Source organism: Rhinolophus hipposideros (assembly GCF_964194185.1).
Source record: "Rhinolophus hipposideros genome assembly, chromosome: 24".
NCBI lineage: Eukaryota > Metazoa > Chordata > Mammalia > Chiroptera > Rhinolophidae > Rhinolophus > Rhinolophus hipposideros.
Window position 1 is genome coordinate 3,728,072 of NC_138070.1, and position 19,139 is coordinate 3,747,210.

General features: G+C 50.7%; 1 protein-coding gene across 1 annotated transcript in view; it reads right to left on the reverse strand.

The window, feature by feature from the left end:
- Nucleotides 1-11,377: 11,377 nt before the first annotated feature.
- LOC308492617 (uncharacterized protein) overlaps nt 11,378-19,139 on the reverse strand; it is a gene marked incomplete at its 5' end in the record, with an annotated part of 176,933 nt that continues 169,171 nt past the window's right edge. Inside the window, 2 exons of the mRNA XM_081037784.1 lie at nt 11,378-11,497; nt 13,183-13,222. The remainder of the gene's footprint in view (nt 11,498-13,182; nt 13,223-19,139) is intronic.

The window sequence follows — 19,139 nt, forward strand, 5'->3', positions numbered from 1 at the left end:
AGATACTGAATAGAAAAGAGGTGTTAGGGTCCCCGACAAAGGGGCCCGAAGTGTGCGTCCCCTGCTGGAGAGAAAGGGAGACCTCACCACCACCACACACCCTGGGAGGGGAGCCGTTCACCCAGGAGCTGGCCAAGTCCTCTGCTTTTAGAAACACATGATGAGGAAGAAAGAAAAGTGACTCGGGGTGATCTCAAACTCCAGGGGCTCACCCAGCACCCCAGCCTCAGGGCACTTTCCCAGCCTGCTTTCTGGGGGGAAGCTCAATGCTGAGAGAGGCCAGAGGATGAAAGGGAAGGCACAGAGAAAAAAAGGCTGTTTCATCGAGAGCCGTTAGCCACTTGTTTCAAGGAGCATCGGAGGACGTTCTTGAAGAGGGGCTGTGCCTTCATGGACCGCTTACAAAGGCCTCTGCACACCCATTGTCTCGCACTTGAACCCCACACACTACCCTGACACTCAACATGGATGCGGATTACTTCCCGTTTAAAACAAAGCAGGTGAAGCCGTGGAGGCTTAGAGAGGGGAAGTGTTTTGTCTAAACTCGCACAGCATGGCCTGGTCTTAAAACCCTCATCCGGGACCCTTTTTGGTTACCATTTAGGGGCTTCTCTGAAAGGAGGAGCTGACTCTTCCCGTGGGTCAAAGTCAAAACCCACCAAAAAGCTCTTCTCCTTCCCCCAGGGAGAATATAAGGCCTGTGGACAGATCAGATCTGCTCTATTTCAGGAGCTGTAAGTGTCTCTCTTCCATCAAATTCCAGATGGGGGGCCCTGCTGGCAGAAGTGGGGTGCACCCCATGGCTGCAGGTTCTCCTCACCGCTGTAAACACTGCCCAGCCCATGGGGGTGGAGGGTGGAGGGGAGCTCCCAGGGGTCTTGCTGTCAATATGCTCAGGCTGCCTGGGTTCGGATCCAGGCACTAATGTTCTCAGCTGTGTGATTCGGACCACTTGCAAACCCTCTCTGTGCTTAAGTGTTCCCATCCATAAAGTGGGGATAATAAAGGGATTAAGCGAAGATTAAATATCCTGGGATTAAGTCTAAGTATAACTGGAGTATGTTTCCAGGCACGCCGGGTTCGGCAAGGTGCCAGAGAAAATTCTCCGGGCTTTGCCCATGCCTGCTCTTAACGACTACCTCTCGGCCTCTCGTCATTACAGTGACCAAGGTAATCAATATATTAATATGTGTGTGTAATCTTTTCTTTAAGAAGAAAAGAGGGGAAGGGGTGACATGTGAGCTAAATCCTTGTCTTTTTTTTAAATTAAAGCATGTTGGGGTGACAATGGTTAGTAAAGTTACATAGATTTCAGGTGTACAATTCTGTATTACATCATCTATATCTCACACTGTGTGATCACCACCCAGAGTCAGTTCTCCTTCCATCACCATATATTTGATCCCCCTTACCCTCATCTCCCCCCGCGCCCCCCTTACCCTCTGGTAACCACTGAACTATTGTCTGTGTCTATGAGTTTTTGTTCCTCATTTGTTTGTCTTGTTCTTAAATCCTTGTCTTTCCTATGGAGAGTCCATAGAGACTGTCTACCTTGAAGGGAATCCAGGAAACAACAGGCATCCAACATTATCTAGCATTTGAAGGTAGCCACCAGAACTTAAAGTGGGGTTCACAGAGGCAGAGGGGAGACAGCTGCTTTTTCATCACAGGCTCCTGACAACTCTGCTTTGATTTGTTCACAGGCGCATGTGACCCAGAGAAATCGGTTTCAAGTTAAAGGCCGGACAACCGTGACATTGGGCTGTGCGTCCTCGGCAGGCCCAGCCCTGGGGCCTGGCCAGCGGGTGCCCTGCCGCCCGTATTTTCCCAGTCCCCAGCGCAAGCCACAGACGGCGCTGGGACATAGCTGCCACAGTGACTCACCTCTTCATTTTTAGCCGCGTCCTCTCGGAGCCTGCAGCTCTGTCTTGGCTGGGCTGCTGTCTGTCTGGGGTCAGGGCCTGTGCACAGAGGACAGGGCTGGCATCCGCTCCTCAGGCCAGCTCCTGACGACCAGCTCCACTAAGGGAGGGAAGTGGGGACAAAATGGGTCCACGGTGCATTGGACCCAGGGGGCCTTGTGCTGACGTCCGAACGAGTGTGTCTGGAACAGCCTCAGGATTCCCAAGGCTTTGAGCAAAATCACTAAAACTCTGCTTTGGGGTCAGCTCGGAGTTCCTGTGCTCTCCCCCGCCTCCAGAACGGGCTTGGTTGTATCACTTCACAGCCACGAGTGAAGGCGTCCACAGCCCAAAGGCTTTTCGGGCGTTAACGCGCTGGTTCACACCTTCAGGCTTTAAGGAGCTTTTAGCTGAAAAGGCCTTTTCTGCCAGCTTCTCCCAAGCCTGAGTAAACAAAAAACTTATTTATGTCCTCAGAGCACTCAATTAAGGCAGGGCAGGGAGAAAAATCAGTGACAGGGTGTAGTCAAAACACAGCCTATAAAGTCAGGAGAGGGCCGCGCCAGGCCAGCTGCCTGTTCTTGGGGAAGCCGGGTCCCACCCCGCACCCCATTTTTGTTCTGTAAAGTTGAAAGAATAATCTAATGAAAACCCAAACCCCTTTCCCCTCCACACGACACTTGTTAACATGTGGACACATCTGGCCTCTCCTCCATCGATCTCCCCCAGCTGTGTGTCTGCACGTGCTATTTATTGTGGTGTCCGTTTTGCTGAACCGTTCAAAAGTTAATGGCAGACATGGCGACCTTTAACCTCCAGGACTTCAGCAGCATCTCTAGGAACACAGACGACTGCCTCTGTCACCACAATAGTGTGACCGCACCAACGAATTGAACATTGGCACAACGATATTAAAGAACCTCTGGTTCATAGCAAAATCCCCCAGTCATCCCCGAAATATCCTTGCAATCTGCTTTCTTTTCCGATCCAGGGCCCAAGCACACGGCGCACTTAGTTGTCATTGTCGGGAGGCAATTCTCCGTGGGTTTTGTATTGCATCGTCCAAGAAGAGACTGCCCTCTGTCTTGACTATCATTTCAAGGGCATCTGTATAGAGAACAGCTTTGAAAGGTAGAGATCACGTCTCCCTCCAAAGCAGAAGGTAGGCGTGCCTACCGTCCAGTATAAAAGAACATGACGTCCCTCTGGGGCACAGATCAGGCGGTCTCACTGCCCATGATAAAAGATGTGGGTTCCCCAAACGCTGGGTTCCTTTCCTCTAATGAAGCCACTCCCTGCGCAGGTGTCACCTGTGGGAACCAGGGGTGGGGAAAATGGGGCGAGAAAATGCTAGCACTCGGGCTGGTGGTGTGGCCGTGAGTAATAACAGCCTCTGACTTTGACCCAGGGGTCTCCTGTCTTTGCTGGCGTCCGGGCAACTGCGGCAGGCTGACTTCTTAGCTGGCGAGGAGGGCGAACCTCAGAGCCTTCACAGTCTTGGACGGTCATTTTCAGACAAGGGTTTGAGTCACTTCACACCCTCCACAGTCATTTCTCTCCCTTCTCCTTTCATCTAGAATCGTCCTGGGCCTTTCTTTGTCTTTCTGGACATGGGTGAATTTAAAGAGTTCACGCCAGAAGTTCTGTAGAGAGCTCCGCTGTCTATTTGTCTGATTGCTTCCATTTCATTTGACGCCGGATGAATGTTTTTGTGAGGATTTCACAGGGTTGGTGATGGCTGGAGGCAGAGATGTCAGCTTCTCCCACGATTGATCAGGCTAACGTCTCGTCACTTGGTGGAGATGGTGTCCTCCAGGTTTCTTTGTTGTAAAGGTATCTTTGCCTTTGTAATTCATCAGGAATCTGTGGGGAGATATTTTGAGACCGCAGGAATATCCTGTTCCCTGACCAGCCTTAACCTCTACAAACCCCGGTCAATTCATCTGTGAAGGGCTTTGTGCTAGCTGACAGCCCAAGATACGGCGACGACTATGTCTTCCCCCCGGCAATGGAGATCACACGGCCTGCAGAGCCTCAAATGTCTTCCGTCTGGCCCTTTGGAGAAAGAGTTTGCCGACCTCTGCAATAGTGGCTGGTGGGTGACCATAGAGGAAGGTGAATCTATGAGTTATCGTCGATAAGGCTCCTTTAATGCATTCATCTGTCTCTACCACTCTCTTTACCGTTTTTCAACTTTTGTAGGGGTTCGTGGTTGTTTGGCGGTCAAGCTGCACTTTAAGCTAAACACAAACACCTTTAGGCCCTGACACATGTGGAACCGGGACCCACGCATTAGAGACGAAAAGCTGGGGGAGCTGTGTCTTCCTCAAGCCTTGCTCTGGGCGACTCCATGTAAAGCAAAACGTCCTGGGGCGGGGTTGGGATGTCTTCCAAATGTGGCACACCATCCAAATTGGTTTCAAGTGATCTTCTCTGACTAGAAACCGTGACATCACGTAAAATGGTGAGTATGTCTGCCTGAACCCGTAACACCAAAATACTACTTTTTGATTTGGGGGATGAAAAAGTTGTCATACCAGAAAAAAAGTGTCATACCCCCAAAAAAACCCGCGATGGCTTTCCAAGAGTTATTGTGGCAAAAAACACTGAGCAGCCTTTTTACACACACATCTGAATAAAGAGGCAGACAGGACATCTGTGCACATGACGTGTAAGAGCAAGTCTCGCCAGGTTAGAGCCAGGGTAGATGGGAGGTGGGCAAAGCAAAACGTAGTTGTCCCCACCTCCTGCCAAACTCAAAGCCATTTCTCTGTGCCTCAGAGAGACCGAGGGAGGGAGCCCAGCTGCGGGGCAAACGTCTCCCCAAGCAAGTGCCCCAGGGGGAGCACACCACTGAGGAAGGCAAACAAATACCATTTCTATTCACACCTCGAGGAAGATACAAGTCTGGGCAGATATTCTGGTTGTGTGGTTTCCAGCTCAAAGTGAAGACAAAGGACATTGAGTAGGAAGCAAATGAAAGGCTGCAGGCTCCTGGCCTGGTGCCTGGGGCTTCGAACGGGGTGAGCCGGCAGTCTGGGTACCAGGCGTGGCTGTGGGGGAGGGGCAAAGACTCAGTGGTGCTCCCTGTGCAATCCCGAGATGCTGAGAGAAGAGAGGGCCTTCTTGCCTATCATCCCTTCAATTAGCGCTCATTAATTGAGCACCTACTGTATGGCAGGCACTGGGGACATAGTCATGGGCAGGCCAAACTTGGTCCCCATTCTTGTGGAAGTTACTGGTGTGGGGAGAAAAGATTAATTAAACAAGATAATTTCAGAGAGTTACTACTATACAAATAAAATGGGATGATGAGATAGAGAATAACCAGGATGGAGCTGCTTTGAATGGGGGTGGAGGGCTCAAGGAAGCTCCGTAGAGGTGACTTTTGAATGGTGAAAAGGGACTGGCTCGGAGAAGAGCCCAAGGAAGGACGTTTCTGCTGGTGCCAAGGCCCTGGGGCTGCCACAGGCTCGAGGTGTTCTTTACTAAAGGGAAGCATGTGAAGAGAGAAGAGTGGTGGGAAATACAGAAAGGGAAACAAGGAAAGGATATAACAGGGAAAAAGTGAAAGAGACCCTTTGTGAGGCCTGGAGGAAAAGGGAAGGACAGTTCATGGAGGGGGCAGGGAGAAAGCCTCTATACAAAAGATCCACGTGGAGGGTGAAAGGAGGGCGTAGGTGCAGAGCAGGCCACAGCACCTCTGCTCCTGGATGGTCCCTACTTGTCTGCACATGTGTGGACCTGGCGTTTTTGCTAGCTTTGTGTGTGTTTAGTTCTTATTTCCCCAGTTGGAGTACAAATGTCTCAAAGGCAAAAAGCATGCCTTATGCACTTTTCTCTTTCTGCACAGCACTTTCCACAATGCTCTGTATACATAAACTATCGTTTGACCCAACGGATGGGTGGATGGGTGGACGGATGGTTAGATGGAGAGAGGGAGGGAGGGAGGAATGGAAGGATTTTCATACTGGAATGTCTCTCTCTGCAGTTAGCCATGTTGTTTATATTTAGCTCAGGTTAGATAAATATTTTGCACACACACATATGCCCACGTGGAGCACAAAAGTGAAATGCCTGCTCCCTTCCCTCAGAGGATACTTGTGACACCCAGGCTTTTCTAAAGCAAGGATCAGCAAGTTGGCAAATGGACTCTACGAGTTTAGTAAGAGGCAAGGATTACCTGCTATTCAGGCGACATGTGCTTTAGTTAGACACACCGTGCAGAGATGAACACAAACAGGAAGGTGGTACCACAGAGAGGAGGAGGAGAGGAGGAAGTATGGCAAGACTGCTAATGAATGCTCCTGGTTTTCATCTCCTGCCCGAGGACAGCGCTGCACTACATCCCCCAGGCTTCTGGGCCGTTAGGTGTGGCCACGTGATAGAGTTCCGACCCCGGGAATGTGGGTGGGACGAACATACACTACTTCTAGGCCTGGCCCCCAGAACTTCTCTTGCATCCCTCTCGCACCACAGGCTGAGCAGAGAGGACTCCAAGGAAATAAAGGAGGGTGGAGCCACAGGATGGAGGGAGCCTGGGTCACTGAGTGACTGTGGAGAAGAGGCTGCTGGCTGACAGCTATTCCACAGAGAGTTGGGGGTTGTTTGTTACCACAGCCAGTGCTGCTCATCTTGACCAATACAGAGACGAGGAAGGTAAGAAGACTCCAGAAGAAGGAGATCTTAACTCCGTGGGGTATACGTCACGACTGCTGGGACACAGGACAGGGGCATGGAATAATTCTCTCTGGGACACCAGTCAGGTAGACAAACGCAGGGAGGGAAGGACGTGTAAGAGGTACCAGAACTAGGTCACCTGAGGTGAGGCCACTTGACGTGGGGTCAAAAATTCCATGTTTTAAAAATAAAGAAAGGTTTGATTGGAATTTCACCTTGAAAATCAACAATGGTAAAAATTTTCAGTAAGCTAGTTTCATTTTAACTTACCAAAGTGTGGTAACTCTGCTCTAATTCTTAGAGCAGACAAATGACAAAGAATGATTTTTTTTTCTTTTACTTTCCATTTGATTTTTCCCCCTTTTTTCGAAGCTCTATGATTCAGAGATTTTTTTTTTTGGTAGGAGAGGGTAAAATGTTCAAGGGCTTAATCACCATTTTCATAGACTTCTGTTAATCCTTGTCTCTGTCTCGCAGGCTAGATTTAATACTGCTGGGTGACACTGGGATCAGCCAATGTCCCTCAACTGATTGTCGCTAACTTCACACAACAGATGGGTTTTCTTTCTTTGTTCCCTCCAGGACATGCTAAGTAAGACATCTGCAATTGCCACTTCCCACCTCAGGGACTTAAAGAAGTGGCATCTTGCGAGAGCGGTACGCTCCATGGAACTTACGTGGCCAACTGACATCGGAGCCACTTGCTGACGTGAACCAAGGTGCTCCTGGGAGGCTCCCAGCCTGCTGTTGACCTTGACTTCCGGCCATCCACCATGTTTCCTACTCCTGTTTTTCTAGCCTACTTAGCTATTCATGGGGAAAATATCACAGTGGGTAGGAAGTTTTTGCTCAAAAGCCAAACAAAGAGAAGAAAAACAAGAGCAAAGGGAAAGAAGGTTAAAAAAAAAAAAGACTGAGAAATACCAAATGCTCTTGTTAAACAAATAATTTCCCAGGGTTTCTTCACATACAAGGAAACTCGATAGCTGCAAAAAGAACCCAGCTAAAGAAAATACCCGGTTTCAGATTGACTTTCTGGACCCACGGTGAGCCTCCTGGCACCTGCCGGTGTCGAGGGCCCGGTAAAGACTCTGCTTGGAAGCCAGCTGGACAGAATGCTGGACATCTGGAAGCTTCTTAGAGCCTCTCCTCCCACCCGGGCTCTAGAAGTGGCTTTTTTGCAGTTGTTTCTGGGTGCCTGGGCTTCTATCAGAGAGGAAGTAGAGAGTAAGGAAATGTTTGTCTTGGAACCAAAGGCTGGATTCTTCTCACTGTTCAGGGCTCTGCTGAGATGCCGTCTCCTCAGCATGCCATGTCTGACCATCCTGCCTCACTGTCCCAGCTCCTTTCCCGGACGCTCTGGACTCCGTCACCCGGCTTTGTGGTCTTCACGGACGTATGGCCACTTAAAATTATGGGGTTCACTTTTGTGTCTCTCACACCAGCGGGCAACTGCATGGAGGAAGGAACCTCACCCGTCTTGTTCACCCACCGCTCCCCACCCAGCTCCTGGTAGTGTCGGGCACATGATAAGTAGTCAATGCATGTTGGGTTACAGGGAATCCTTCAGGGAAAAACATTAGAAATTATAAAAAGCATCACTGCATTCCAGAAGGACTGGACCCTATCTCCTGAGAGTTTCTTTACAGAAAGAGTGATTACACACACACACACACACACACACACACACACACACACATGCGGGGTTCTTTGTTTTTGTTTTTTTTTTTCTATAGGTGCTTCAATGAATGCAGCTCTTGTGCAAAGCACGGCGCGTCCCCTCCCTCCTGCTCCCTGGAACCGCATTCCCAAACAAACTTCCTGCCCACCAGCCTCGGTCTCAAGTTCCGCTGAACCCGGCTAAGACTCTGGCCGTCTCCAGGTGGGCCCTAATGCACCCACCTCCATGCACGGACGCACTGCACACACACTGCTGCGTCCTCATCAACTTCCAAACGCAAACCCCAGCCCAGCCACAGGGGAACGATCTCCCAAGTGACAGCCACCAAGAACGAAATGAAGTGGAGCGAGCTCCCCAGGAGAGTTGGGTGTGCTACGGGGACGCCCCAATGACACCACGGTGGTGGGTGTGCAATCAGCTGGACACGGGGGTTCCTGGGGGAGGGAAGGGGTAAAGTCTGGACGCCCCTAAATTACGATATTTTCCTTCTCGAGGCGGAATGAACGCCGCCTCAGACAGATGCTGCCCGGCAGCTGTTTGTGGCGGGGGCCCCGTGGCAGGCCAGGGACTTTGAAACGGGGGATTGGAATGGAATCTGACAAAGGGGCCACTGTCTCTGAGGGAACTTGACATGAGCCCAGCCAAGCCCCGGCAGGCGGGCGTTTTCACAGCTGCGGCTGCGAGCAAACATGTACTTTGAGCTGACCTGGGCCCGTGGCTTTGGGCATTAAACCTGACACTTTCCAGATGTAGGCGCCCTCGCTTTGGCACTGTCCACAACACTCTGTCCTCAGGTACACACAGACACACATGCACACACACACGCACACAGGCGCACATACGCACACACGCATGCCCGCATGCACGCGCTGACTCTCACTCACCACACTCCTGTAAAGGCCCGCATTGTGCTGGAGACCCCAGGCCTCTCCTGCAAACTCCACACCCAGACCTGAAGGTGCGTCCCCCAGGCCGAGCTGCAGATTTATGAGCTGGATTTCAAAACAGTTCAAGTTCAAAGTTGGCTCAACAGCAGCTGCCACTCTGACTGCCATCCTTCTACATGCTTGGCTCCAGGTTGCGTTGTGAGGGGATGCTGAGCATACATTCCAGACGGTTCTTTTCAACTGGTGTTAGGACGAACCCTGAGATCTCCAGCACTGTAGAGAGGGAGGCTCAGCAGGAGTTTGGGGGTGAGGGTAACCCTATATGGCTGCTCCCTCTCGGGCCTCATCTGGACTTGAGCACAGCCCGTGCAGCCCCTGGTATATGGGCAAGGGCCGGCCACGTGTGGACCTCAGCTGCCTGGGGTGTTACAAAGCCCTGCCGTGGCCCCAGCCCTCCTAGCTCCATCCGCTCTGGAAATTACTCCACTCAGCAGTCCTAACTGGAGGGTGGGGACGCAGATGTGTTCGGGTAAACTGCTGACAGAAGCCGAGTGACAGGTGGGAGGGGACCCTCAGACATTCTCTTGGGCAGGTGGTGGCTTGCTTGGCGGGGGACTCCCCAGGCGCGACCCCACCATGGGGTCTCTGAACTCAAATGGGGCCCCGAGTCCACAGAGGGCGTGACCTCCCTGCTGGCCACAGATACAAGAGAGCTCATCTTCCTTCCGCTGCCCCTGGGTCACGGAAGGGTAAAGCGAGGTGTTCCTGAGCCGACAGCGCTGACTCACAGGGTGTTTTTCCTCCTGGGACACACCTGAGGACACTGGGGACACTCGCCGCTCGGGGAAGCTGGAAAGGGTGCCGAAGGCTCGAGGCCTCAGCGCTCACACCTCAGGTGACCCCAGGACGCAGCGGGCTCCCTCCAATTCCTTCCCGAAGCACTGACTAAATCCACCCCCCTGGACTCTGACTAGAGAGTACACCATTTCTTTTTGCCTTTATTTTTAGGGTACAACTTTCACATGTACAACTTTCACAACTCTCAACTGCTGGGTTGGACGCACTTTGGGGGTATGAGGACACCGGCACGACCACCCGCCAGGTGAAGACAGATATATGTACCCCATTTAAGCCTCACAGCAACTCTATGAGGTCCGAGTTAGTAGGACCCCAATGATGGCGGGGGAAACTTTAAACAAGATGTGCAGGCTGACTTAGTTGGTAAACGGCAGAGCCGAGAGTCACACGAGGTTCGGAGGCATGTGCCTGTACTCCCTCCCAGGACACTGCAGGCAGTGAACCCCACAGACGCTCTGTCCTGGGCACTGCACCCCAAGCTTCCATCACACACATCAGCACAGCAGAGACCTCTGTGATTCTACAACCTCCATCTGGACATAGACAGGCACGCCTTATGTTTGGGACATGCTAAGTGACAGGCCCACTCATTGTCATCTGGCCACTGCCTTGGTCCGTTCGGGCAGCTGTAACAATACCATCGACTGAGGCGGCTTAAACAACACGTTTCTTTCTCATGGTTCTGGAGGCTGGAAGTCCAAGACCAGGGCGCCAGTGTGGTCGGGTTCTTGGTGAGGCCTCCGTCCTGGTTGTTTCTAGCTGAGAGAGAGAGAGAGAGTGAGAGAGAGAAAGAGACAGAGAGAGACAGAGACAGAGAGACAGAAACAGAGACAGAGAGAGGGAGAGCTGTACTGCCTCTTATAAGGGCACTAACCCCAACGTGGGGGCTCCACCCTCATGATTTAAGGTGTCATGAGGAGGTATCCCAAAGGCCCCACTTCCTAGTACCATTACACTGGGAGTTGGGGTTTCAATATATGAATTTGGGGGACACAAATATTCAGCTCATAGCAGTCATGATGAAAAGTAATATCTGGATCCTTCGAGATAATCATCGAAGAGGTTCCTTTATTCACTGAGGGCAGTCGGCCCTTTCATCTGCACTAACCGCCAGGGAAGAAGGTGGTGAAAACCCTCAGAACTCACTGCAGCCCTCCTGGGCTGCCCCCTTGGCCGGGCCTGTGCACGCGGGAGCCCAGGCTGTGAAGGCCCCTGGTTTTGAGCTTTGGAGCTCAGTTCACTCTGTTGTCTGTGAGGCCTGGGCCAGGTCCCTCTCCTCCCATGGGAGACCATGTCCTGGAGGCCCTGGGAACCACTCTCTCAGCCGACCGCTCCGCTGACCTCTGCAGCTCTGGCCTCACGTCCATCCGCCCTGGCCAGCTCGCAGGTCCTCGTAATGAATCAGCCCATTGTCCTCCTCGCAGACAGAAGCCATATCACACGCTCCACCTGTCTGGTCACCGCCGGCTCTGAATCCTCCTTTTGTGGAGCTGATGGGAAAAGAGAGATCTTTGGAGCTCTCTCGAAAGACACTTTCTGAGCCCTGCCTGAGTGCGAGCCTGCTGTCTTCTGGGAAAGGATGAGCAGAACACTTGTAACGCTGCCTGCAGCCTGAACGCACCAGTGAGTGTGCTTTGGGGCCGGGCGTCGGGAAACGCAGCCCAACGAAACCGAGAGGTCCTCTGAAATGGAAGCTGGTGAGATGAGCTCCCGTGAGTTAATACACACTTACATGTGCACACACTCACACATGGGGACAAATAACTGGCAGATAAGGGCCCTGTCGTGGGTTGAATTGTGTCGCCCCCTCACAAAGATATATTGAGGTCCTAACCCCAGGGACCCGTGAATGTGACCTTGGAAATAGGGATCAAATTAACAGGAGGTCATATTGGAGTAGGATGGGCCTAACCCTAATGACAGGCGTCCTAAGAAGGTCACGTGACGACACAGGCAAAGTGTAGACATGTGTCTACAGGCCAAGGAATACCAAGGACGGCCAGCTACCCCCAGAATTATCTGTAACCCAGCTCACCATGTGTGGGTGAGAAATACCCTTCTCTGTGTCTATGCCGCTAGGAAACCTCCTTGAAGCGTGTGGTTAGGGGACAGACAGTCAATGCTACTCACATGCTCTTGGAAGCCACCAAGCCCTCCTCACGGGTTGTGCCCACTCTCCTCCTGCACAGAGACTCCACAGTCTTAAAGTGAAAATCATTCTGTTTTCAAGTGAGCTGAGACAAAGGGGAGGGGGCTTGCTGCTCTGGGTGGCGCTGAGGGGACAAGTTGGTCCCCTTCTAGCAGGATCCAAGCCCCTGCCCCACGGGCAGCATCAGGCCCCCTGGGCCTTGGTAGGAAAGACCATCTCAGTGCCCAGAGCAGGTTTACTGTTGTCCCCAGTTTGGGTGCTGCCTGTTCTGAGCCATCGGGCTGTGGTTCCAGCCTTGTGCCCCCACTGAGGTGGCTGAGGGCTTGGCCCTGGGATGGTCCCCATCCCCCCTTTCGCTGCACAAAGCTGCCTTTCACTCTCCATTGCCTGGTTTTCTGGTTTTTTAATCTGAGGTGGGGATTCTTTTTTTCTCTCCTTTGGCAGCGTGGTGCTGAAATGTTTACACTCAAGGGGTGGAGGAGAGGGGTTTGCTCTCCTCAGTGCCTGCAGATACCCCCGGGGAGAAACAAAGTGAGGGGAGAGCAGAAAATGCTGCCGCCATTCAATGTGAGATGGAAAAAGCACACCGTGACCAGCACATTCCAGGTCTGTGGCAAATATACACATACATAAGGACAGGGACAGCCTGACAGCTAGGTTCAAGTTCCACCTCCTGCACTTACTGGCTGACTCTAAGCCTCAGTTTTGTCATCTGTAAAATGGGGACAATGACAGTACCTACTGCTGAGGAGGCCACGGGGTGAGATGTGTTGATTGTCTAGTGTCCAGTTAATGATGGTGAGTGTCACCATTATTGGTGTTGTCCTTGTCACCTCTGTGTGTGAGAATGGTGGCTTCTTGTGTTCTTTTACACATTTTCTCTACTAAATAGGTGTTGCCCTTGTACTGGGGTGGGGTGGGGGGGATAACATTGAAAGGAGGGTGGAACACTCAGCATTCTCACATCCCCAGAGCAGGTGTTGGTTAGTTATAAACAATGAAAATGAGGATGAATTTATTTCTTACCCCCGAGAAAGTGGCCTCTTCGTGAATCAGCATGACGCGCCTGGGACAGGACAAGAACAAACAGCTTAGAGAAAGCAAGAAGGAGCAATGAAGACAGGTGTCGGGAAAAATAGGGCGTGTTGGCAAGTTTGGGGCCTGGGGCTGTCTCAGATGTTTATATTCTGAATTTCAAGTGCCTGGAATGATTTCTGAATGTGAGTTGCTGGGAGAGAGAGAGAGAGAGAGAGAGAGAGAGAGAGAGAGAGAGAGAGAGAGAGAGAGAGAAAGGGAGGTCTTGGAGTTAAAGACTGGCAAAATATTAAGCTCACTGGCAGCACTGGGGACCCGGAAACGTGTTGGGGGGCCAGGGTGAGGGAACAAGAGGGAGGGGTGGAGATCAAATTTCAGACTGGTTCAGCCTTATCTTTCCCCGAGTCTGCAGTGTGACCCAATGCCGGGTGAGTTGTGCTACGTGATTTTATCAATATCGAGTGACCCACTAAATCCTCTGGCCTCTGAAGAATCAGTGCCTCCCTCCATCCCTCTCAGACATATTCTCTTCTCATTTGCCCGACACATTTTTTGCCCCTCTGTGTGCCCAACCTCACGGTGTCACGTTATTCTAGGGGTGTCCCTTGTATGCAGCACGTAGTTGGATTTTCTTTTTTGAATCAGCACTAGAGTCTGTCTTTGTGTCATTTTACCAACTCAGATTTATTTTCACAGGAAATACACCCTGTGTCCCTTCTCTCTTGTTTTAGGTTCTGGAGTCGTTGTGCCATTTGCATTATTCAGAACTCTTTATATAAAAACGGGTACTGTTGTCTTCTTTTTCCCTCGAGGGATGTGAAAGATGTAAAATGGTTTTAGTTATACTAATGTGAGCCTTTCAATAAAAACTATTCCAGTCTCTCTATAATTGTCACGGTCAGGAATTAAATGGTATCCATGTAAAATGACACAAACAACGCTATTTTCCACTTTCTGCCGCCCGCTCCCAGTTTTTGCGTGTATGTAAACTATGGTTTTTAAACGTAATGAAATTTTTTTCCAATAATAATTGTTGACTTATTTGATTTACGTGCCATCAACCCCTTTGACAGTTTCATGGACCCCATGGATCCCTCCTCAGAATCGTTTTTAAAAGCATAACATAAAATACAGCGGTTTGCAAAGATAACCAAAGGTAAGAAAACATGTATCACAATATTAAACAGATGTGATTTTCTATAGGTGCATTAAATAATGCAATGCTGCAGCAGTCTGAACCTTCTGGAACTTTGAAGTAGCAACAAGTGTAAATGAGTGATGGCCGTAACACGACGTGCAAATACCTCCGAGTCTTACAGAGAACAGAGTCACAGGTTCTGTTCATTTTTGAGGTTTGTAATAGAAGGAGACTCCTAATAGAATGAACATGCTTTAGAGCAGGGGTGTCCAAACTGCGGCCCTCAATCCATTTTTAATTGGCCTGCAGCAAATTCCAAAAATATATTTAGTTTACTTAAATAAACCAGGTGAGGCAATACGTACTTCACCTCGAGTGAGTGGCCCGGCTGTTTGTGTATTTTACTGCATCTGGCCCTTGGTAAAAAAAAGTTGAAAAAAGTTTGGACACCCCTGCTTTAGAGGCTGGTGAAAATAGTGATAAAGGATTTTTCTCCCCATCCAGGTTCTCAGACCCCAGGTGACCCCTTGCTCCTTCCCAGGGTCTCTAGACCACTGCTGGAGGAGGTCCCCCAGGAGACATGGCCCCTGCTGGCCCGAGCCCCAAGGGCAGGTGCCAAGGGTGCTGTCATGCAGGGTGTCATGCGGGGTCTCTGGGCCTGCTCCCCGCATAGGAACACAGGATATGGTGAGGCCAAAAAGGAACACCCATGGAGCCATGGATAGGGGAGTCATACCACTATATTCTCGCTGGCGGCTGGGTTGGAGACACAGGAAGCAGGAGCCATACGATCCGCAACCCGCCGTCCACTTGTCTCTGCCAACCGACCCCACTTGCCAGCTGCAATCCACTTGCTAGCTCAGCCACAGCAGTTACATCAGTGGCCAATGGCTAACCGCTAACAGCTGATGGCCAACCAGTCACAGCTGATGGCCATCCACTACCCGAGCCTGCACCTTTCCACGTGAGGCCGAGAGCCTGGAAACTGCTCTCCTGGCGCTGTCCCCACAGGCGCCCACAGCCCCTACACCCTCCTCCTGGAATGTCAGCGTCCCCTGCCCCCCCTCCGGGCTGTGCCTGGGGTCCCTGGTGCCTGGGGCAGCTGCCTCCCTAATTGCTTCCTTTCTCAGTTTGGTGGGGGAGGGGGTCAGTGGATAGCCTTTCCCCTCTCACCTCTAATTTCTTGCACACTTTGGGGGCTTTTTCAGGCTGGGATGGAAAAATGAGCTGGTCAGGGCTGCATACGGCCTATTCCCTTCTCATTCTGAGGCGTGAGGGCGCAGGAGGCAGAGTGGGTCTGAGGGCGGCTTCCTGACTGTCAAGGTGGAAAATGGCTCTGACGAGCCTTCTTCTTGCGTTTGTGACACTTGATTTGAAATAACACAAGAGCAACAAGGAAGATACTAATGGCTGGGGACTTCCCAAATGTTACCCCACTGAGTCCTCACAGCTCTACAAGGTGGGGGCTGTTATCCCACTTAACAGATGTGGCAAGTGAAGGCTGGGAGGTAAAGGGACAGGCCCCAGTCACTTGAGAATGGAGAATGGAGCCTGGTATCAGACACAAGTCTGTCTGAGGCCAAAGTGTATGCTCTCTGCCCCTGTTTGCTGCAGCGTTCCACACTGTCTGCTGTGGATTTGCTTTCTGGAACCTGTTCCAGGTTCCCTGAGGCCAGGCCACCGAGCCCATCCAGGAGACTGGGCAGTGGTCAGCTGCCTGTCCCTCACTCAGATGGATGAGCAAGTGTGCAAGTTCCCAGCCTGGCTCCCTCTGTGCCCGCCCAAACCAGTGGTTCCGTCCAAGGGTCCCAGTCCAAGCTAGACCCCATGAACTGCGGGCTGAGCTTGACCCCTTGGGTCCACACCTGCCTGGATTCTGGGTTCCCTCCTGGGCCCACCAGGAGCCAGACCTGGAGTCCGAGATCCCAGAGGCTGACGTGAAAGACAGGGGTCCTTGCTGTCCAAGCTTCCATTGCCTGTCCCCACCGTCTGGGGTGGCATGCAGACGTGATCGTCACAAGAACACACTCACTAATGCACCGACCCCTTGTCAAATGAGGCTCCACTCGACCATCCTGTTACTCTTTTTGTTAGAATTGACGTGAAAGTCACATAACATGAAGTTGACCATGTAAGCGAACAATTCAGTGGCATTTAGCATAATGGTGTGCAACCACCACTTCTATCTAGTTCCAGAACATTCTCATCACCTCAAAAGGAGAGCCCACACCCAGTAGCAGTCACTCCCCATATTCCCCTCCCACCAGCCCCTAACGATCACTAATAAACTTTCTGCTTCTGGATTTGTGTTCTGGACGTTTCGTAGAAATGGAATCATATATCACGTGGCCTTTTGTGTCTGGCTTCTCTCACTCGGCATCATGTCTTCAGGGTTCATCCACGTGTGGCGAGTGTCAGCGCTTGTTCCTTTTCATGGCCCAGTGGTGCTTTACTGTGTGCATGGACCATCTTTTGTTTATCCTTCATCTACGGACGAACATGTGGGTTGTTCCCACCCTTTGGCCACTGTGACCCGTGTGCTGCGACACGCAGGTACATGTGCCTGTGTACAAACTCTGTTCCCTGTGCTTTGGGGCACATACTTATGGGGGAAATCCTGGGTGACGGCATAATTCCATGTCATCTTGTTATTCTTTGTCCATGTGCCTTGCAGTTACTTTCGTGCCACGTTCCCAACAGCCAACCAAGCAACGCAAAAACCTGTACAAGAGGCTGCAAAGTAAAAGGACTACTCTGGGGAAAAGTGGAGGATTTCAACAAATTGGTGAAAGCGATGTTGGGAAACTTCCCACACAAAGCCCGGCAATGGAGGACCGGTTGCTCACTGAAGAAGAGAACATCGATCAGGACGGTGATGCTGGTGGCCTCAGCAGTGGCGAGTGACTCTGGGAGACACTGAGGTCATCCTGGGCACTTGCGCAAAAAGATTCCTCTTTCAGGTCTTTCTGCCAAAGTCACCACGCGGGCGCCATCTTATTATGCTATCACATGACTTCTGTCAGAAAAATTATGGGGCCAAAGCTTTTGTCCCAGCGCTGACGTGACAGTTCCACCACGGCCAGTCGTTCCCCAGCGCTGGGAAGAGAACCCAGGGTCGCAGGTTCTGTGCCTGAGAAGCTGAGGCCTTTGAGAGTCACGAGGCCTAACATCATCCGCCTGAAATACAGGATCACAAGTTCAGATTCCCTGTGGGATGAGGGTATTAGTTAGCGTGATCCCAAGTTTGGGAGTTGAGGTAGGATGGAGGCCCGCGCTCAGAGATGTGTCCTAATGAGACCAACCATTACTCTGGCCGGCTGCCAGAAAGCCAGCCAAAAATGAAGGCAGAGGGTAGGAGCCGAGACAAAGCCAGTGAAAAGCGAGGGGATTCCTACCTAAATCCACTTTCTGCCCCTCTAGTTTTCCACAGCAGTCGGGACTTATTTTTTGTTCTTGGAAACATTCCAGAATCTTCCCAAGCTGGGTCCCTGAGTAACGAAACGCGTACCACCTTAATTTGCTCTCCACCGAGACCCAATTATACCCACACATTCCTTCTTTCCTCCTCCGTCAGGTGCCTTAGCCACTAAGTCAACAATTTATTCCACAGTAGCCTAGTTTTGTTGTCTATGAAAGCCAGCCTGTGATGGGGCTTTATTCATCGGTTCACCATGAAACCTTTTAAAAGAGAACTGGAAGGAATTTGTTGGAGGGAAAAGGCAGGGGGCAGAGTCATAGTCAACAAGTTGAACTCCCCCACCCACTGCTCAGGCCCCTCTCCTTCCTTCATCCCTCAGGCCATTAAATATAGAAAAGCCGTAAACAGTGCTCGTTTCTGAGCAATCTTTCTTAGCCATGGGCCGAGGGCCAAGGAGTGTGCTACAAGATTTTCCCTTATAAATCAATACATTATAACATGCAACATGAAATAAACACGGGGGTAGCCGTGGTGTCTCTGGTTCTTCCACGCAGCATCTGTCATTTCACATTTTATAAAGGGTTTGAGCAAAATTCTTAGTTAATAAGGGCTGGAATCTAGCAGGAACTACTCAAACCACAGGCAAAATGGTATTTTGGCAGCTGGAACCTTGGAGACGAAAGCAGACACCAGGTTCTCAATCCCGTTATCTTTCTTTTGATTTTTTTAAAAATGAAAACTACAGGTGATCAAAGAGATTTAGAGACTAATATAACAAAACCACACACCCTCCATGGGATTAAGAAAGAAAACATCACCAAACCAAACAACTGAAGTGCTAGCATCCTACCCAAGTTAGCAGTTATCCTGAATTTGGTGTTAGTAATTCCTGTGCATTTCTTTAAACATTTCTACACATATGTTTTTAAGCTGTACAAGGTCTGACAATTAAGTTTGCGAACTTGCTACAATGATGTCGCCAAACTTTTTTTTATATCAAAGGGATTATTCATTATGTATTTGTACCAACTGGACAAACAGTTCACCAGGTTTACTATTTGGAAGTGCTGAAAAATTTGCATGAAAAAGTTAGATGACCTGAACTTTTCGCCAACAATTCACGGCTCTTGCATCGCGACAATGCACCAGCTCACACGGCACTGTCTGTGAGGGAGTTTTTAGCCAGTAAACAAATAACTGTATTGGAACACCCTCCCTACTCACCTGATCTGGTCCCCAATGACTTCTTTCTTTACCCGGAGATAAAGGAAATACAGAAAGGAAGACATTTGAATGACATTCAGGACATCAAGGGTAAGATGACGACAGCTCTGATGGCCATTTCAGAGAAAGAGTTCCAGAATTGCTTTGAAGGGTGGACTAGGCACTGGC